General features: G+C 36.5%; 1 long non-coding RNA gene across 1 annotated transcript; it reads right to left on the bottom strand.

Annotated features, from left to right (window-relative positions):
* Positions 1-579: 579 nt before the first annotated feature.
* Positions 580-13058, bottom strand: LOC131484043 (uncharacterized). The gene is made up of 3 exons (XR_009247989.1): positions 12906-13058; positions 4205-4376; positions 580-1518 (listed from the first exon to the last, which is right to left on the bottom strand). It is a non-coding gene; the product is annotated as an uncharacterized LOC131484043 (long non-coding RNA).
* Positions 13059-22968: the final 9910 nt, after the last annotated feature.

Below are 22968 nucleotides of genomic sequence, written 5' to 3'. Positions count from 1 at the left end.
ACCTGGAAGTGTTTTTCTCTCAAAAAAATTTTTCTTTTGAAAGACTAAGATAGTTATATCGGTTACTCATCTAATCCAAAATTATCAATTAAAATCCATCTATCACTTCATTGTTGGTTATTCCTATTCACTCTCTGGGAAAATAGAAAAAAAAAATTAAAACAATAACATACATATTCCTTAAAACTTCTAGAATAAATACAGGGTACTCGTTTGAGTCCAAGACATCTTAAAACATCTTCTCCGTGTTTCCTCTCCTAACTAATGAAACCTTTATGGGAATCCGAGGGATTATTGAAAGATTCACTAGCTTAACTCAGCAACATGCAATTAATATATTTCAGAGGTTATATAGTGTTGGCATTCCAGTACTAGATGTTTTTTTTTTGTTTTGTTTTCATGTCTTTTTGTAAAACAGATTACTATGCATGTCTAAAATTAGATGATAATTAGATAATAGTAATACATAAACCAATAGTACACTTGTAGAAAAAGCATTAAATTTAATAATATCCACTGCAACTGAAAAAAAAAAAAACATCGTATCTAATTTCCTATGAGATCTAGACCAATTTAATCTTTGGCAGTGAGAAGAAAACCCCACTCATTTATTCATTTAATCATTATTTTCCGGTAAATATTTCTACTATCAGATGGCCTAGATTTCAAACCTGAGCTTACTCCTATGACAAGTATATGACTTTGAACAAGTCACTTAACATCTCTGATTCCCTTATTTTTAATCAGTAAAAAAATGGACATAATAATAGTAATAACTTCATAGGATTGTTTTTAAGATTAAATGTGGCATTTCATGTCAAGCATTAATTCATGTCTATCAGAGAATATTTCTAGAGCTTTACAAGTGGTTAAGATAAGACAATAGCTAAAAAAAACTCACAAACCTATAAAATTGTGATTTGCTGAGTGATATAAAGGGGTACTAGCTACTATGAGATTTAAAAGAGGGAAATCTGCCGTAGTAAGAATGGAGTGTTTGTTTGTTTGTTTGTTTGTTTGTTTGTTTTAATGACCAAGGGAAGAGAATGAACAAAGTGCATTTAACAGAAGAAACATATTTAAGAACACCTTAGGATAATTGTCATTATTCCAAAAACAGCATCTACAAGTGCAGAAGAATTTCCATTTTTCTGTTCAGTGAGGGAGATATTTAAACTACAGCTAATAGAGAAACATGAAAATAGTCCCTCTCTTCATAAAGAAATTATCAGCATACCCGGTACCTGCAGTCACAGGCACATGGTACTTAAATAAAAGACACAGAATCTGCAACATATGCACCCTTTCTCATAAACATTAAGGAAAAGTTCAGGCTTCCACAGAAGCCAAAGTATCTAGTGTCCAGGCAAGTCTTAGTTGAGCAGCGTGCGATGTACTGGGCTTGAGTGAACACGAGAGGCTGAAATCCTCAGCGTCTGCAGATCTACTTCTTCCAGTCTACTCAGTATTCTTTGGAAAGGCAAACTTGGGAAGAATAGTTGGGCTCCTCATGTTCCTCTGAAATAGAAGCAGGACATAGTATTTCACTAATTTTATATACAATGTTGATGCCCCCATATTAGGAAGAAGGATTGGATAAGGCACTTGGCTGCCGACAGCTGGGAGGGTAAAAACAGCAAAGTGTACAGGAGAAGCCCTCGGATCCTATTTGAACTGTTCCCTTAGACAGTATTTTGCACTTTTTGAAAATAAATATTCCCTGATGCACTTGTTAAATACGCAGGTTTCCAGATACCTATCCTAAACATTTTAATTCACTGGTTCCATAGTGGGACCATTTTAGAAAGTACCCCAATTATATCTGATCAAAAGGAAATATTAGGGAAAACTGCATGTAACCACATTTTTGATGGTTAGTGAAAAAAAATTAAGACTCGTATTTAAACTTAGGGAATATTATTTATAGTTTGTTTAATAAATACATGTAAGATGAAATGCATAAGATTATTATACACATGTGGATTTCATCTCTTTCAACAAATTGTTTTGTTTATTATTAACATCACAAGTTCAGGAGTTTCAGGATATTCTTTTTTTCATTATTTATCAATGTTTATTAATTTTTTGAGAGACAGAGACAGAGCATGAGTGGGGGAGGGGCAGACAGAGAGGGAGACACAGAATCCGAAGCAGGCTCCAAGCTCTGAATTAACAGCACAGAGCCTGACGTGGGGCTCGAACTCACAAATCCTAAGATCATGACCTGAACCAAAGTTGGATGCTCAACCAACTGAGCCACACAGGTGCCCCAGAGTCCCAGGATATTCTGACAGAGATACCACTAGAGTGAAGATGTAGCATTAAAATCATGGTAACTGGAATGAGCATTACTATTTATAAATTTCAATTTTTTTAAATAAAGTTATACACTGAACAAGTATTTATACTGAGCACTTACGCATAAAATAATAAATATATTTTTATTCATATTTTTCATATATGCTGTGTATTTTACTCCAACATAGCAATGTTTACTACAGTTTTTCCAGCCTAAAACTTTGAGTTGGTTCAGCCATCTTTTATCTTTCTTCCTTCACACTTACAAGTGAGAATCCCAGAGACTGGTCAGTATCACCAAGCATAAATGAACTATACACTTGTGACTCAGAAGTTAGGCACCTCTCATCCCTGAAATAACCTGCTATGACTTTCAGTTCCTTGGTTCATTAATACTTTTTTATTTAATTGAAAATCTTAAAAATATATCAGAGTTTTACAAGGTTTAGCATCTGTGACTCTCTGTCAACATAATGATTTATGCTATTAAATTCTCCCAAACACTGGGGCACCTTGGTGGCTCGGTTGGTTGAGCTTCAGACTTCAGCTCAGGTCATAATCTTGCGGCTCGTGGGTTCGAGCCCCACGTTGGGCTCTGTGCTGATGGCTCAGAGCCTGGAGCCTGTTTCAGATTCTGTGTCTCCCTCTCTCTCTCCCCCTCCCCCAATCATTCTCTGTCTCTCTCTCCTTAGAAAGGAAATAAATGTTAAAAAAAAAATTCTCCCAAAAACCTTAAAAACTCACATCTGTTGTTTCAAAGACAAATTGTACAATAATATATGTGTAAACTGTGTGTTCCCATTTCTTTCTTCCATTTCAGGTTGTATACTGAGTGCGTACACATTGTCTTATGTCCACTAGACGAAACCATACACTGTGATATTTTTGTTATTAAGATGGTTGAATTTTTAAATTTTTGCTATTTTTATAATATCTATGTAGGAAATGTAGATGTGAATGAAGCAAGAAAATAAAATCCACCTTTCTCACAGTGTTTTAGCATCTTTATTTCCATAACTCTTCAAAGAGTTTGGCCTAATTTGGGTTAGGTTTCCATCTCAATAGGCCTGCCCACTGATGCTAATTCAACTTTGCCTTAAGTAGCATAGATATCAAAAGTATCTCCTGCTGCTTAAGTATATTGCACTCTTCATTAAGGATTGAGGGAATATGTGCAAGGTAATGAGAACCCATGTGAGTTTCACAACCATCATGAAAATCACTTGTTTTTCCATGGCTGTTCCTTGTATGCCAATTTCAAAGTCCCTACCAATGTACCTCTCTCTCTTTCTCTCTGTCTCAATTCTTTTAATGAAAACCTCACCCTTAATGTGATGGCAATGCATTTAAATGTTAAATACCAGTATTTTATATTAATTGAACGTAATTCTAATTAATTTAGTTTGAAAAAATATTTGCTACTCATTGTGCAACCTATTTGCTAGTGAAAACTACAGAATAAAAGCAAACATTCCTTTCTTATTTTAAGCAGTTTTGTTCCATGGGTTTATGTAGGTACATAGGGACTTGAGAGTTATCTCAAACCTTCATGGAGCAAACTTATTTTTAAATTTACAAAAATAAGTTAAATGACAGCTTTGGTTGTGTTTGCTTTTTAGATGATATAATATAAACCTAAATGAAACGAAAGCCTGATATTTTACTTATATATATCCATCTCTTAGAAAATAATTATTTCTATTGTTCTTTATATCCCCTGTACCTGTTATATTTCTTAGGAAAAGGAAAGAGTGGACACATTCTAGGGCTACTTATTTATGCTGCTATGGGACACACTGGGGTCCACCATAACTCTGTGAAATATCATGTGGACAGTGGGCCAGTAGCCAATATTTACACTTTTACCCTCCTAAAGAATAAAGAGACTTAGCTCAACCTGACCTACCTGCATAGGCTCAGGAGAGATGCATCAGATTTTCTGTGCTGCACAGTATCTTAGTTGTGGCATCCAAACCTGGCCTATCCTCAGATCCATATGGAGATCTTATTAAAAATCAGAATATGGAGCTTCACCTCAGGCACTTTGAAGCTTAATATTTTCACTGGATCCTACAAATCTGTAGTTATGATAGAAAATTCAGAAAAAAGAAACTATGAACAGAGATTATTAAATGGTTTGGACAAGAAGTCACATTTCAGTATCTCCATCTATTGTTTTTACAACTACATTATGCTGATGAATATATTCTGTGAGACACAATGCTAAGAAAATGTCTCATCAAACCACAAACTCTTTGTAATGTAGCCTTTGATAAATTGAGGCACATTCAGCATTTCCATTGCACAACTTGTGTCCATCTCCCCATAGAAATTTGGAGAAAGAAGTTTGGTCTTCTTCTTCTTTTAATTTATTTTTGGGACAGAGAGAGACAGAGCATGAACGGGGGAGGGGCAGAGAGAGAGAGGGAGACACAGAATCGGAAACAGGCTCCAGGCTCAGAGCCATCAGCCCAGAGCCCGACGCGGGGCTCAAACTCACGGACCGCGAGATCGTGACCTGGCTGAAGTCGGACGCTTAACCGACGGCGCCACCCAGGCGCCCCTGAAGTTTGGTCTTCTTGAAACACTACACCAGGTAGTGAGTGAGTGAGTGAGTGAGTGTGTGTGTGTGTGTGTGTGTGTATCCCCATTATGCAATCAGGCTTACAGCAAAATGATTTCAACATATTCTAAACCATTTTGCTTTGAGGAAATGAAATATATATCACATAAAATAAACTATATGGTCCATTATTTACTAATTATATTTTTATGTTGAAAAAATCATCGGGAATTTATAGCACAACTTGAGTGAACTATATGTGTTGACATGATTCTTATCCTTTAGGATCTTTTAATATATACTGTGTATATTTATTTAGAAAATATATGCATATTTATATATAGTGTAGATTTACTTAGAAAATATATTTGCATAGTAAAAAAATTACTGTATATGTGAAAAATTTTGTCTTTTCAAATTGCATTTGGCGTATATTTTTCATAAGTCCTACCTCACTAAAATACAGTTCTTTAGCATTAGCATGCCTTCTAGCTTTTTAATGGTTTGCAAAACAATTTAGGGCTATTTTCAATGTAATGGGAGGTGCTGGAATCTATGTGGTGGCTCTAACAACACAGAACTTTCTGTAAAAAAAAAAAAAAAAATCGAAAGAGTATGATTTGCTTGCCGATTTCCTCCATTATGTGAGAACCAGAGTGTTAAATCCTAAGCTAAAGTTGGTCTGAATAAGAAATATGACACGATATTTGCTTTTTTTTCTTGCTTCTTTACTGTCTCGTAGCATCAAAACAGCGAGATTCCCTGATTTAAGTTCTGCTCAATTGCATCCTTGCTCACAAAAGCAGACCACATCCAACCAAAAGTTATTTTTTCTCGTTATTTTTATAAGTAATTCAAGTTTTCATTTTGTACTTTCTTCTAAAGAAGCAAAACAAAATAATCAAGCAAAACAAAAACAAAACAAAACACAAAGAAACCTCTAAAACTTCACAAAGTACTAGTTATTGGCAGCAGTGCTTTTACGTTGCTGCTGCCACCTAGTGGCTTTCCGTGGGAAAGCTACCTGCTGGTTTGGGAAGAAGAAACTTCCCCGGGCTCTTCAAACCACTAAGCGGTCAAGTTGATTCTCTTACCCTGTTAGTCCTCTTTTCACGGGAAACACGTTTTACCAAACAGAAGAAAAATATGTTGCGTTCAAAAAGAATTCTAAGTCCTTCATCAACAGAACAGAGAAGCTGATGAAATTCAATGAAAGCATTGGGGAAATACACTTACTATCTAAATAACATATACAAATTTACCAAAACCTCCTCCTTTTTTTCTGTGATTTAAGGTTTTCTATTGCCATTTCAGGTAGGAGATATACTGGCCTCCTTGGAGTAAAGAACTGCGGAGGGAAAGAGATGGATGAAAAGAGGGATGAGAAGGCAGAGATAGGCTATGTTTTATCTAGCAATTAGCTGCTTACTAAATCTTAAAAGTGATGATTATAGTTATTGTTTCTGTTGTGGGCTTTCCCCTCTGCTCTTCTGTTTACACTCTGTATTGTACAGAAAAGAATTCATCTTCTGACGATTAATGCCAGTCATTCATCAAGTGGGGCAAATGCCCCAGCATCCTTTGAAATGATTAGACAAAATAAGGACATCCTCTCTCAGGTAATTTGCTGTGAGAATTAATTTGTTAACTTTTCTAAAGGAATAAGTGACCACAACGTTAAAATAGGATAGGTGTTTGGACACACAAGGGAAGCTTAAAAGTGTTGCAAGCAATACAGAAGCAAAGGACCTGGTACATGTTATATACTAAGACAAAATGATTGAAAAATTTACCAGTATTGACAAAAGTATTTTGACCACTTTCAGCCTCACATTGCGAAATTTGGCTATAGTGCTCAGCTATTCATGTTGTAAATACCCAAAATATCATACTACACACTGGATTGGTATTGCATACAGGTCTTTGTCATGGCCAGTATGGTGTTGAAAGCCTATAATAAAGAGAAACAGGCAATGTACATTTTAAAAATTAATGCCAATGTAAAATGTGATAACAATAGAAAGGAAATTCAATCAGCGCTTGATGTTATACAATCAGGATACGATAGAGAGGTTAGAAATCACTCCAAGTCTTTAAACAAAGGGAATTTCATGCCAGGGATTATATTACAAGTGATAAAATACACGGGAATCTCCAAAATTAGCAACTGCAAAAAACTGCTACCACTCCAATACGTGATCATCAAAGGAAAGAGCCAGTGTTACCCCAAGGAAGAAGCCAAAGCTACTCAAAAAGAAGCTGATTCATGGTGGGCCTGCGTCATCAAAAAGGGAGCTAGGGAGAAGATACAACTATTACTGGAGAAGCAAAGAGAAAAACCCTGGTAGCCCCTTTCCACTTGCCCCCCAGTCTTATAACAAAGCCTTCAACTGACTGCAAAAAGAGTCAAAAGCCAGGTTACGTGGGAGCCTACATATGTAAACTGCAATGATCAGTGCCTAATACAGAATAGAGCCAAGAAAGAGAAAGGAGTGAACTTAAGATGAAAACAAGTCCAGGATTGGCATGGGTGAGGAAAGTATAAGGCAGACAAATGAGAGGTCTGACAGAGGAACATAACCTGATCCATGAAGAAAGAATAGACTGTGCAGGAGAGAAGGGAAGGGGTAGAGCCTATCATGGAAGCAAAAAATGTGAGGCAGGACAAGGAAGGCAGACTAAATGGTACAATCAGGAATCGATGATGAGAAGACTGGCAATTGAAAACAAGCATGGCTTATCTAGACAAATTTGGAGAGTCAAAAAGCCTTGAATGCTAGAATAAGAAGCTTGAAATCAATCCACAGACCAGCAATTCCCAAAGACCACTCCATAGGATGCTAGTTCTGGAAGATGCTGAAAGATTTTGCTTGTGTAAAAGTTGTCATCTTCAAAACAGTTTGAGAGATATCAGGGTTTTGAGAGCCTTTTATATTTGATTTTATATTTGTTTTATTTATTTGTTTGTGATGCATCTCAAGGGCCCAGTGTTTTGCCACAAGATGCTCTGAAAAAACTGCTAAAGAATTTGCAAATCCTGCCACTTAGCACGCTGAGTGAGGAATGACATGTTCTTAAAGCAACTAATCCCCAAAGACTGAAGTAAGCAAAAATACTATTGTAGTAAGCTATAATTGATTCAGATCAACTCATTCAGAGTTTATGATCTACTAGCTGGAACTGTGCTTAGTTGAAAAAGTGTTTGTTTAAAATAACCAAGTGTTAATGGATTTTAACATAATAGATTTAATCTGAAAAAAGAAAGGTGATAATTACAAATAAGTCTCATTTATTCACTGACGCACAAATAGCAAAGCCTCTTATTAAATCAGAAGTTTTAGTTGCCAAATATTTGGAAAAAATTTTTATTTAAGATTGTTCTAAATGAAATTATTGCCTAAACCAGAAATTGTTCTAATAATGGAGACCTCTGTTTAGAAGATCAACATAGCTCTTGATAATAATAATAATAGTAATAATAATAATAATACTGAAATAAATCCCATTGTCTATAGGCATCCAGTAATGGGCAGGAAAGAGTTAATATCAGGCTTGTAGCCCATTTCTTCCCTTCTTGGGCAAAGTATGGGAGAATCATGACTGTGGCCAAATGTCTATGAAAACATTATTAATAGAGCACACTAGCAGAAAAACACCAAGAATCCTAACCTATAAAGTGTTTGGGGAGGATATGCCTGGTGAGTCTGGATTACTTATTGTAGATAAATCTGGAATTCATGATTTATGGGGCATAGATGGCTGGAGAATGGGGAATAGTCACATGAGTTATGTAATTAGTAGAACACAATACAAGGTTTTCCAAAACTAACTTGGCTAACATTTATCACCAATACTCTTGCATATACTACTCATTAACCTCATATGTTAATCCCAAATTGAAATAGGAATCAATGTGAGAGAATGCAGCCATGAGGAGCTGCATTTGATGTGTCGAGTTCCTCTAGGAAAAAGATGTCTTGCTAGTCACTTAGGACCTTTGAATCATTAGTAGATCTCTTTGATGGTTAAGAGCCATGGTCTTTCCCCGGCCTGATTTGACAATTTAGCTTTTTGTAGTAACATAGATTGGGAGAGTTGGTGTGATGAACTTTTAGACCTGAACTTTTAGAACTTTTAGACACATCTTTTCATGTGTCTGTTGGCCATATGTATGCCTCCTTTGGACAAATGTCTGCTCATGTCTTCTGCCCATTTTTAGATTGGATTATTTGAGTTTTGTGAGGGTGGGTATTGAGTTGTATAAGGTCTTTATATATTTTGGATACTCACTCATATGTGAAATTTAAGAAACAAAACAAATTATAATGACTTACATACTTTAAAAAAAGAAATAAAGGGGTTGAAAACATAATATTTGTTGCTGGGATGGTTCCTCATGTATTCTTTTTTTTCATTTTTTTTTAACATTTATTCATTTTTGACAGTGAGAGAGACACAGTATGAGCGGGGGAGGCGCAGAGAGAGAGAGGGAGACACAGAATCCGAAGCAGGCTCCAGGATCTGAGGTGTCAGCACAGAGCCCGATGCTGAGCTGTCAGCACAGAGCACGTGAGTTCACAGGGCTTGAACTCACAGACTGTGAGATCATGGCCTGAACTGAAGTCAGGTGCTTAACCGACTGAGCCACCCAGGCACCCCTACTCATGTATTCTTGTATGAAAGTGGCAAAATTAGTCGAACTATAGGGGGAAGTCTTAACAATGGGATTTGGGATAATATACCTAAATCTGGGGAAATTGGGTAAGTGAATAGATAAAGAATGCAAGTAAATACACCTGGGTGGCTCAGGTGGTTGAGCGTCTGGCCTTTGATCTTGGCTCCAGTCATGATCTCACAGTTATGTGAGTTCAAGCCCTGCATTGGGCTCTGCACAGTAACCACACGGAGCCTACTTGGGATTTTCTCTCTCTCTCTCAAAATAAATAAACTTAAAAAAAGATAAAAAATGAATAAAGTAGAAGGAAAGTACATAAAGACATACTATTCCCTGGCTGCTAATAGCACTCTTGGTAAAACTCTCAAAATATATAAGAAGACACTAAAAAAGAGGAAGGAGAAGTAAGACTTTTTTTTCTTGATTTAGTAAAGACATTGTAGTCAATTACAGTGCAGGTGACTTCAAATTCCAGAGGTTATGCTGTGAAGATTGGGGCACTTTATGTAGAAATATAAGCACAAGCTGAAAAATTCCTGCCAACATGGATTCTCAGGATAAATAATCAGAAAACAAATCACTAATTTTATATACAGCTGAATGAAAGGAGATATTTGGATGATGGATGACCAATCCCATGTGGCTGAAAACCTTCATGGAAAGACACTTCCAGATCATCTGATAGCTAAATTGTTGCAATGGGTTAAGGTGAGGTTTCTTCAGCTTACACTGACAGAGGTAATTTCTCTATACTCTCTTTGACCAACAAATGGAACATTACCTTCTTTAAAAAACTTTTTATGTTTATTTATTTTTGAGAGAGAGACAGAGTGTGAGCAGGGGAGGGGCAGAGAGAGATGGAGACACAGAATCTGAAGCAAGCTCCAGGCTCTGAACTATTAGCACAGAGCCCAATGCAGGGCTCAAACTCATGAACTGTGAGATCATGACCTGAGCTGAAGTTGGATGCTTAACTAACTGAGCCACCTAGGTGCCCCTGGAATATACCTTCTAAACAGTGAACAGGGGAAAGCAATCCAGGTTTGACTGTATGATGATCAGAAAGATAAACACGTAATTTAATGCCATGTACCCAGACTATGATAGATGCAAAAGTAGGTAATTAACTATATTCTTGGAGTGGGGGATAGAAAGGAGAGGGTAAGAATATATTCAGAAGACAAGAACAGATCTGCTCACTCAGTGACCATGAAATAGGGCTAAATGATGGAAAAAGAAGATTCATCCTTCCTAAAAAGAAGGTGGCACTCTGGGGGAAAAAGAAAGAGAGAGGGAGAGAGAATGTGAATAGAGAAAATATTAAATATTCTGTGTTCGCATCACTGTCAATGGAATGGGTACTAAGTGTCAGTGAGTGATTCAGCCTTTATCACACTCACATGGGATATTGACTGAGTCAGACCTTCCCTCTGTTTTAGTTGGACCCAATAAACTGGAACCTTTGGAATTGCCCAAACCCTTTTGGATTTAAATGTTAAGCAGTGTAGAATTCTGGGATGTCATAAGAAGATGTCTTCACTCTGATAAAGGAAATGATAGCAGATGGAGTAGAGTGAGTTTCTCAACTCCCTTATAATAGCCCTGCCTGGCCAGCACAGAAGGCAAACTGTTCATGGAGATCAACAGTGCATTGTCAAGGATTAAGTAAAGTGCCCCCCTTTATTTCTTTGGTCATGACCAATATGGGAAATACTACACCAAAGTAGCAGAAGAACAACAGTCCACAAGGGATGGGAAAACCATATTAGATTTAGCTAAAGTACTATATATACTCATTTTGGAGTCCAGGTTGGCACAATCTTCATTTTAAAGAATGATTGTCATTCTTTGGGTAAATAGGCAGTAGTACATTTGCTGCATTATGTGGAAGTTCTATATTTAACTCTTTGAAGAACCTCCATACTGTTTCCTCAGTGGCTGCCCTAGTTTGCATTCCTGCCAACAGTGCATGAGGGTTCCTTTTTCTCCATATCCTTGCCAACACTTGTGTCTTGTGGTTTTGATTTTAGCCATTCAGACAGGTGTGAGGTGATAGCTCATTGTGGTTTTGATTTGCATTTCCTTGATAATGAGTGATGTTGAGCATCTTTTCATGTGTCTGTTGGTCATCTGTATTCTCCTTTGGAGAAATGTCTGTTCATGTGTTCTGCTCATTTTTAATTGGATTATTTGAGTTTTGTCGGTGGGGGGAGTGTTCAGTTGTATAAGTTCTTTATATATTTTGGGTACTCACTCATACATGGAATTTAAGAAACAAAACAAACAAACAAAGGGGAAAAAAGAGACAAACTAAAAAATAGACTCTTAACTATGGAGAACAAACTGATGTTACCAGAGGGGAGGTGGGTGGGGAGATGGATGGATGAAGTGGGTGAAGGGTATTAAGAGTACACTTACCTTGACAGAATTGTTGAATCACTATGTTGTACACCCAAAACTAATATAATATTGTATATTAACCACAGTGAAATTGAAATAAAAGAAAATAATAAAAAATAAAATGATAGTCAACAATATACCTGTATAATTTTTTCGTATGGATATTTTAATTTATATATATATAATATATAATTTATAATATATATATAATTATATATATAATTAATTTATTCCATCATAATTGAATGTGACAAGTCTTGAACTTGATAACCATTAAGAATAATTTACTGCACTATGTCTATAATATCATGATAACTGTCCCTCAGAAGAAGCATTGCAAAAGAAGTTGTCCTAAGTAATGTATATAGACTGACCAATTATTCCAGGTTAAATTCAAGACCTACTGCATTCTAAGAAGTTTTAGCAAATTATGTGGGATCAAGAGGCCAGAGACATTTCTCAATCTTTGAGAAATCAATGCTTATTTCTTACTCTGCTACTAAAGAATAAGCCCTAGTAGAACTATTTGTAGAAATCACATTACCCAACTAGGAATACTGCTGAATCCTAGTGACTAAGAAGTCCAAAGCTCTTCAAAGGTCCTGGATTGCACTTGGGTATGTTTAAAGGGATGTTTTCACTGAGAGAGAAAATAGATTCTCTACTTTTTGCATAGGGAAATACTGAAAAATAATAAATATGCACTGTTCAGAGCAGAGAGGAAACCCTAACTACTTTTAATACACTGAATTGGCACTATCGCCAAGCACGTACGGGGGCAATTTAGGGTAATTTGGTAAAATTGAAATACTGAGTAACAGAGGAGGCATGATGTGCCCCTCTGGCTCCACTTACCTGTCTTTGTCATGCTACCTCTGGTGATTCATTCCACATAGTTAAATTAGACCCTTTGGTAGGAGAGCTTCTCAAGTGTTAACCGAGTAATATCTCTTAGAATGTGCTGTTTACCTGCACAAAGTTGCTTTCTGCAGTATTCATTGGTAGAATTGAGTCCAGCGTAGGGAACATATAGACCATGCCATTCGCTCAGAAGATGGTGACATGGAGGTCCACATGCACAATCTCACAATAGATTTGTAGGTAGTGTCATCTGAAAGAAAAACCTGCAATGGATTGGTTATACTTTTGATATATTGTGACATCACTTAAGCAAAAAGTTAAATACTCTGGGTAAAATGTATTTGAGAAAAGCTACCAATTCTTATTCTACAAACATGCACAATGGTAAGAAAAGTAAAGTATATAAAGAATCAAAGCCCATTGTTACTTAAATGTGAGACTGAAGAAAACAGCACTATATAGAGATTGCAGGCCCAATGTGTGATCACACTCCCCATGCATTTTAAGGGCTGCGAACGAATATCTGATTTCTTCTTTTTTTTTTCGCAAGTCATATAGTAAATAGATGGCACTAACAAAGTCAAATATTAATAACCAAGAACTACAGATCCTCAAATCCCCTTTCCCCTAACCAGCAAAACCCATAGAAATTTACACTGACCAAAGTAAATAGAAAATAAAAGTCAAACCACTTAAACGGTTGACATTTAGGAATGGAGCCAGGCACTCGCTCGCTTTCATCCTTCTGAATCACCAGTGTTATAACAACAGAAATAAGTGATATTATAGATATGGTGTAAAAGTTAGTGTTAACTTTATGAGCATTAATTTAATTAATACCTGCTGGTGATTGACATAATTTTAAATTTCGCCTTGGCAGAAGAGAACCATTTTACTTTTCACATCATAGTTGCTTTTCCTTTTGTTTTTCTAAATAGGAAAGAACTATTTTAAGGAAAAATGGTTCACAGTCATGGCCACATTGATTATGACCAAAATTAATTTTGAACTCTACTTATTAGTTGCAATGAGCATGATTGGGAATGTAGAATATATAATTTATCAAATCTGTTTTTCTCTGTTTCTCTGATATTCTGTCCTTCTGGAATATAAATTTCAAGCATATCCTTTTGAGAAATTACTTCACTGATCCAGGACAAGTGTAAGTTTTACCTTATTAAATTGTTAAAGTACATACCGAGGCCAGTAATTTTTTTGGTGTGTGCTGGTGATAGAGGATTATGGTCAAGTACACAGTGATTATTGCCTTTCGATGGCTGGCTTTCAGCTTGTAGTATGTGAGCATGTTTAATTAGAGAGAGAAAGGAGAACTGAGATTTCTTCCTTAGCCAGAAACACTAGGCACAATGATGGCTGTGGTAGTGTGGCCACTGAGGAAAGCCAGAAAAAATCAAAATGAACAGAAGCTACCTAGTCAGAATTGTGTTCTATTAGAGAAAAAGAAGGCCCACATCAACTGAAACTCTTCCAGTAGCAGGTAATCCCAACTCCAAACATGACTGGTAAAGTCCTTTGTTTTGAATACAACTTGCTCTTCTCCCTTTCCTATGGCACCTTTGGTATATTCTTAGGTGTCCTGAGAAAAGTTCATGGGAGCTCTGCAGAAAACATATCACCTAACTATCCGAGATTCACAGAATTCCACATGCCATTAATCTTTCAATGAGAAATGGAAAATGTGTAAGAAACCACTTGTTGTGGACTCACTGGTTGCAAGTTATAAAAACCCTGATTTGCAAAAGAAATCTTAAATGTGGGGGTGCCTGGGTGGTTCAGTTAAGTGACTGACTCTTGGTTTCAGCTCATGTCATGATCGCATGGTTCGTGAGTTCAAGCCCTACATCAGGCTGTGCACTGATGGTTCAGAGACTACTTGGGATTTTTCTCTCTCTGTCTCTCTCTCTGCCCCTTCCTCCCTCTCTCTCTTTCTTGAAATAAATTAATTAATTTAAAAAAATATTAAATGTGGAAAGAATTAACTTTTTATATGTGGTTTATTGGAATTGCTAAAAAATATTTGACTCTATTATCATCTTATACTAAGAAGGCAATGAACACGATTTTAAGGGTTTTTTTTTTCATGTGGTGTCTACATCAAAATACATGAAGAATTATATAAGTGTTATATTCTATCAATCTAAGATTATTATCATTATATCATCATCATCTTTCAAAGAAGAAGGCAAGTAGGGGAGAAGGGGGAGAAAAAGAAGCAGCAGGAGGAGGTGAAGGAGGAGGAGGAGAACAAGAAGAAGAAACAAGAACAATAAAAATAATTAAAAGCCCATTACGTGCGGGGCGCCTGGGTGGCTCAGTCGGTTAAGCGGCCGACTTCAGCTCAGGTCACGATCTCCCGCTCGGTGAATTCGAGCCCCGTGTCGGGCTCTGGGCTGATGGCTCAGAGCCTGGAGCCTGCTTCGGATTCTGTGTCTCCCTCTCTCTCTGCCCCTCCCCCATTCATGCTCTGTCTCTATCTCAAAAAATAAACGTTAAAAAAAAATTAAAAAAAAAAAAAAAAAGCCCATTATGTGCTTAGTACTAGTCTAGGCACTTTCATACATTCCCCTCCCCCTTGTTTTTGTTTTGCTTATTACAGCAATGCTATGGACCAGTGTTGTTATCTTCATTTTATAGATAAGGAAAGTGAGATTTAGAGCAATAAGAAAACTTGCCAAATTCCATTAATAATAATGTATATTTGCCTTTCAAGATTAGTCAGATTGCTCACATCCTTCCCAGAGTTTATAGAGCAACTCTCATGGAGAGTGGCAATGGATTCAAGATCAGAGACAAGAATCCTACATGAATCTGAAGAATTTTTTTAAGAAAAGAAATGATTCCAGTACAGACACTTCTCAAATCACATTCAGACTCAAATCACATACAGTGTAAGTAAGCTTTTTCTCCCCCTTTATGCCACCGAAACTAAAGCAAATTAAAATCCATAGAGAACAAAACAAAACAAAACAGTTCCATAAAATATTTGGAGCAACTTTGCTAGAAGTAGTTTCCTAGGGAAACTTTGCTGAATCTGAATGTCCTCCATACCCTGCCTCCCACACATATTCCTCCATCACCCCAAACGTATCCTGAAACAATCCTAGAAATACAAGGAATTTACAAAGTGAAAATTCCCATGGAAAGGATTGTATTATCTTTTTGGGGCTTCCTCTCTTTCATATAACAGTAAAAAAATTTAAGATTAGGGGCGCCTGGGTGGCGCAGTCGGTTAAGCGTCCGACTTCAGCCAGGTTACGATCTCTCGGTCCGTGAGTTCGAGCCCCGCGTCAGGCTCTGGGCTGATGGCTCGGAGCCTGGAGCCTGTTTCCGATTCTGTGTCTCCCTCTCTCTCTGCCCCTCCCCCGTTCATGCTCTGTCTCTCTCTGTCCCAAAAATAAATAAAAAACGTTGAAAAAAAAATTAAAAAAAAAAAAAAAAAAATTTAAGATTATAAAGCACATTTGTCTTTCAATGAACATGGGAAATAAAAAAATGGTTGACTTTACTAACAGTATATCTCAATCAAAAAGAAAAGGTTTAAAAATAAGTAAATATTATCAAGTAAAGGTGCCATGTTTATTCAGAAGCATTTTCTCCTTGATCCTTCAATAAATGTTTGACTAAAGTCTGTCCTTGAAAACACACAGACAACTTGCACTAAAGTCACAAATTATGCATACACATTTCTAGGACCAAATTTGGCCCAATGCTTAATTAGTGTCTGGCTGTGATTACATCTGTGGTTTTGAATTTCAAATCTAAATTTTCAGTGTTGCAACAAAACTTGTAAAGATTCCTTTAATTTCTGTAGGGGAAAACAATATCAAGAGTAGTTTCATATTTCAGTTTGACTGAGAAAATATTTTTCCTTAATCTGAAAGCAATTCCTCTCAAGTTCAAAAAGGAAGAACAAGTGATTTAAATAAATACTGAAATACTGTGAATAAATAAACCTTGGCCTCTTGAGTTTGATTTCTGAATGCCATGAGATTTTTAAGTAACATCATTCTGGGCAATGGGTATTGCTTTTTATTTCTGTTATCTGAGAAATAGAAAGCATTTACGCTTTCCTTTTTTTCTTTCTGTATTTCTTCCCCCTACTTCATTAATCATTCACAAGTAGCAAGCTAGTAATACAATTCAACTCTTGTGAGCCAAATAAACACATCTTTCCCTGTGCCCTTAGTACCCTTTTTCTATTGTGTGTCTCACACATCAGTTATAAAGCTGAGTTACAACTGTCTCTCTTTGAAAGGGGTACATTACTGCTAAAGAGTGTTTGTATATATTATTATATATTTCACCATGGTTTGTCATTTGTTCTTGGATCTTCAGTTGCAAAGTCTCATCTCATACTGAGTTTGAACTTGACAAAAAGCAAGAAACCCATGCTATAAAAACTTCCTTATCTACTCCTTTCAGATTTAGGTTTTGAATCGGTCCTCTCCACAGTTCAACTAAGCCACTATCTGCAATATTGAAGGCCTTGACTAGAATGTACACTTAAAATTAGAAAAACTTTATGTAAAGTGACTGAACATGTAAAGTCTGGGACTTTCATATGAATGGTTTCTGAAAATAGAAATTTAGAACTAACATGTATTTTTTTAACGTTTATTTATTTTTGAGACAGAGAGAGACAGAGCATGAATGGGGGAGGGTCAGAGAGAGAGGGAGACACAGAATCTGAAACAGCTCCAGGCTCTGAGCTGTCAGCACAGAGCCCGACGTGGGGGTCGAACTCACGGACCACGAGATCATGACCTGAGCTGAAGTTGGACGCTTAACCAACTGAGCCACCCAGGCGCCCCTGACATGTATTTTTTTAATGTTTATTTATTTTTGAGAGAGAGAGAGAGAGCAGGGCATAGGCAGAGAGAGAAGGAGACAGAGGATTTGAAGCAGGCTCCAGGCTGACAGCAGAGAGCCCGATGCGGGACTCAGTCTCACAAACCATGAGATCATGACCTGAGTCAAAGTTGGATGCTTGACCAACTGAGCCACTCAAGTGCCCCTGTATTTTAATTGTCTAATATCCAGTTCATTTCTGATTGAGGAACAGCCGAGCACAATATAATTTGATCACGATTAGCAAGTCCATATTTCTTAATATTAAATATCATCTCACGACTGGGCACCCCAAGTGTTTTTACTGATAGTTAACGTTTAAAAAAGTGTTCTTAAGGATTCTCATCAGGGTTACCTTCATCGTCCAAAACAGTGTTCCTACAATGTCACAGAAGCTGTCAGGAAAGAGAAAAATTCTTTCAAAGGGTTGTTACCAATTTCAAAGTAAGAATATACTCTTTGGCTTGATTGTATCCAATTCTTGCTTGACAAGCTTTTTTTCTTGGCATGTCATGTATTTCTCAGGAACTAGAGTTAACCTCCTATACATACAAGTATCTCTGGAACCTAAGTGTCTTGGTGTTACTTACTGGTAGCTGAGAGACTGGTTGTTTGGTAGGTAAACTTTACGCTTTACTAAGACCCAAAGTAACAAGTAAAGTATGCCCAGTGAATTAAAGAAACAGCAAAAAGACTTTGTATTCAAATGCCTGTTCTGAATAATCCAAGGTCATGAGACATTTCCAATGTCCTGTGGTCCCAAATTATATTATGGAAATTAAAATGTATTATTGTTTCAAATAATATAACGTTTTCAATGAAAACAAAATATATTTTTCCTGTAATTCGGTGTTGAATTTTATTAACAGCAGGCAAATCTTTCCAATATTCTGTAATTTATGGTGTAGATTTCATGTGACATGATCAAGAGCTATAACTTAACTGAACATATATTATTTCTAAGTTAATATGACTGAAAATCAGTATGTCTGAATTCTGTTACACAGAAGAACCAGGCAAAAATAATTGCTTCCATTAGGACAGTCCAAAATCTTTTTATAGACTATAATCAGTGATATGATTTACTCTTGAAGTGCCACTCTGGGACAAGGAACATTGATAAAGATTCTATTCTTCACTGCAATGAATGATGCTACTGGCCCATCGTCAATATGTGCTGCTGTCATTCTATTCACTGAATTATCCACACTCTTTCTACAGCTTTTCTTCATAACGAAAGCACTAGCTTTTGCAAATAAGGAAAGGGGCGATGAGTACGCATGCCTGCCCCCACACATGTGTGTGCACACTTAAAATATCTTGTATAATTAGTAAGTTCAAGTTTTCAATATCAAGACAAGCAAGAGAACATACTGATCCTCAGTGAAATAAGAATAGAAATGTAAACAAAAATATTACAGTAGATAAGTAGAAATTCTTCCATTTGTAGCTAAATCAATTTCAGAAGTTCAATTAGAGACATTAAGAAATATGAGCGATGTTGTTAAATTATACCTGACAAGTCAAAGTCTGTCTTTTCTTTTTAAAAATTTTATTGATTGATTGATTGATTGATTGAAAAAGAGAGAGAGAGAGATCAAGTGTGAGCAGGGGAAGGGCAGAGAGAGAGGGAGAGCGAGGAAGAGAGAGAATTCCAAGGACGCTGACAGCAATGAGCCCAACACGGGGCTTGATCTCACGAACCTGTGAGATCATGACCTGAGCCAAAATCAAGAGTCAGACACTTCACCAACTGAACCATCCAGGTGCTCCTACAGCCTGTCTTTTCTTGGCCTTTTTAATTCTTGAAAAGCAGGTTTAGATCCTGAATACTTCATAAGGAATAAGCTTCATTGTTTATTTCTTTAAGATGTAGGTGATTTCACATATGTGATTTTCAAAGGTACTTTTTTATAATTTGAAGAAAAATTTTTCAAGTTTTTAAAATTTATTTTTGATAGAGCACAAGCAGGGAAGGGTCAGAGAGAGAAGGAGACAAGGAATCTGAAGCAGGCCCCAGGCTCTGAGCTGTGAGCACAGAGCCTGACACAGGGCTCAAACTCACGAACCACGAGATTATGAACTGAGCCAAAATCAGACACTTACTGACTGAGTCACCCAGGCATTCCTTTAATTTGAAAAAAAAATCTTAATATCATTTGGGGCATTTCTGTGCATTCAGGTGGGGTAAATTGAGGTCAGTTTCAGTTGAACTATCCACTTTGCAGAGGTGGTAATTTCTGCTTCAAGGTCTTGAAAACTGATGCAATGTCAACAAGAATTTACCAAGTACATATTATTTGTTATGCACTGTGTTACGTATTGAGCTCCAAAATTAAAATATCTTTCCTTGTCTTTTAGGAGCTTATATTTGATTAGGAAATGAATGAGTTGTCATACCATTACTATATACTGTGAAAAGTAAAATTATAAAATCACAGGTTTCATGAAGATGCCAGCATCAGCAATGACACCACTAGTGTGTATATGGATGGGACCAAAAAGAATATGTGCTTGAAACTGTCTCTTTGCTTTATAGCCTACCTCAAGGTTGTACTTCAAGAAAGCCAACCTATAACTGATTGTAAAATTCCTACTGGCTTGTAATTCCCTGGAAGTCTATATAAAACAACAGTGTCTGAAGGTAGACCTAACTGTATCTTTAAAACATTTATTCTTCCCACCTTGTTCTGATGTTCCTATTCATCTTACATATTGATGTCACTAGGCTATCTTACTGTTATTCCTTGTCCAAACATTCCCAGTCTAGTAGATTTATACAGGAATTAATGCAACTTGGTTTATCCAAATCTGTACAGATATTCTTTGAGTAAGTAAATACTCATACATATTGGGTAGAGTTACATTTATGGTAGGAAAAGTGGCTTTTCACAATGGAAAAATCACCCGAATAAAGATTCTGTGTGTGTATTATCATTTGGAGAAAGATTATATCCAATTTTTACTTTATACTTATTTCCTAATTTTAAATGCATTAACTATAGGGAAAAGTTCTTGGAATATTGCTAATATACTTAAGTAAAAGCAAAGTAAACCATGAAAATTAATTTGCCTCTCCTTATTAGTGTATAAGCACAGCATTGCTTTCCTAAGCAGCTTTATTGAGATGTACTTTGTTGTTTTTTTTTTTGTTTTTTTTTTGTTTTTTTTTTACAATATATGAAATTTATTGTCAAATTGGTTTCCATACAACACCCAGTGCTCATCCCTAAAGGTGCCCTCGTCAATACCCATCCCCCACCCTCCTCTCCCTCCCACCCCCCATCAACCCTCAGTTTGTTCTCAGTTTTTAACAGTCTTTTATGCTTTGGCTCTCTCGCACTCTAACCTCTTTTTTATTTTTTCCTTCCCCTCCCCCATGGGTTTCTGTTAAGTTTCTCAGGATCCACATAAGAGTGAAACCATATGGTATCTGTCTTTCTCTGTATGGCTTATTTCACTTAGCATCACACTCTCCAGTTCCATCCACGTTGCTACAAAAGGCCATATTTCATTCTTTCTCATTGCCACGTAGTACTCCATTGTGTATATAAACCACAATTTCTTTATCCATTCATCAGTTGATGGACATTTAGGCTCTTTCCATAATTTGGCTATTGTTGAGAGTGCTGCTATAAACATTGGGGTACAAGTGCCCCTATGCATCAGTACTCCTGTATCCCTTGGGTAAATTCCTAGCAGTGCTATTGCTGGGTCATAGGGTAGGTCTATTTTTAATTTTCTGAGGAATCTCCACAGAAGCGGCTTTCCAGAGCGGCTGCACCAATTTGCATTCCCACCAACAGTGCAAGAGGGTTCCCGTCTCTCCACATCCTCTCCAGCATCTATAGTCTCCTGATTTCTTCATTTTGGCCACTCTGACTGGTGTGAGGTGATATCTGAGTGTGGTTTTGATTTGTATTTCCCTGATAAGGAGCGATGTTGAACTTTGTATAACAAAAATATTCATTTGTTTTAACTGTACAATTCAATGATTTTTAGTAAACTTGTGAAATTAATAAGTCAATACCATAATCTAATTTTAGATCATTTTCATCACCCCAGAAAGATCTCACCCATTTTTAGCCACATCCTGTTCTTCTTACTCAATATTACTTTTTATCCTTAAAAACATATAATAAAATATCATAGGTGACTTCTTACAGCTTTTGTTCTAAAATTCCATTTGTATTCACATATTTGAAACTGGAAATAAAAACACTCCTATATTTATTGGGAACTGTGTATTATTTAGAGGACAGTCTAAGCAGTAGTGATAAAAGAATCCAAAGTAAAATATCTAGAAGATGAGAAGTTTTTATCTCTCTCTAGTGTAACAGGTAAGTAGTCCAAGCTGCTAGAGTTCTGTCCTCTTCAACACATAGTTTTTACCTCTGAGTTCAAGGGCAAAGCTCCAGTTTCTTCATTTTGCAAGTAAAAGGAGAAGAGGGGGAAACTAGCTAGAAAATTGCATGTTGATCAATGGGACAAGACCTGAAAACTACACACATCATTTTTAAATTAAAGGAATGTGGGAGGGGATCCTGAGTTGGCTCAGTCAGTTATGCCGCTGACTTTGGCTCAGGACATGATCTCACAGTTTGTGAATTCCAACCCCGCATTGGGCTCTGTGCTGACAGCTCAAAGCGTAGAGCCTGCTTCAGATTCTGTGTCTCCCTCTCTCTCTGCCCCACCCCCACTCACTCTCTCTCTATCCCTCAAAATAATAAATAAAGCATTAAAATTAAAAAAAAAAAGATTGAGAGAGAAATGGTGCAAGTGTCCACCTAAAAACAGAAGTCTCTGTTAGTAGAGATAAGAAGATAGAAAATAATGCAAAACTAGTAATTTCTTCCCCAGCACTAGTATATTTAACTGCAGATTTTAAAATGCAAAAACTATCTTTCAAAATTTTATCTTTGTCTCCTCCACAGTGTCCCACTTGGGTGCCTAATAAAAATTACTTTAATTAAATTTAAAGGAAGATGTTTGTGTACATGCCATTCATTCAAGATATGAGTAGAAGCATGCCTCAATTCTCTTTAATTTAATAACAAGTAGTAAAAACTTAGAAGCTGGACAAAATCAATCCACTGAGAATCAAAAAAAGAAGTAAAATAGATGAGAAATTGCTTCCAAAGAAATCTCCATACCGAACAATCAGATAATAATATCTGCTCAGGGGGTTGAACATTTTAGCAAGTGCTTTTGAGATGATGATGAGAATTAAAAGTATAATTTACATATGCAGCATTGTTGCAAATCAGTTATAGAATTTGTTATAATCATTGCTTATGCTGGT

This window comes from Neofelis nebulosa, chromosome 8, assembly GCF_028018385.1.
Source record: "Neofelis nebulosa isolate mNeoNeb1 chromosome 8, mNeoNeb1.pri, whole genome shotgun sequence".
Lineage (NCBI taxonomy): Eukaryota > Metazoa > Chordata > Mammalia > Carnivora > Felidae > Neofelis > Neofelis nebulosa.
Note: the sequence above shows the minus strand (reverse complement) of the source record. Positions and strands in the feature narration are given on the sequence as shown.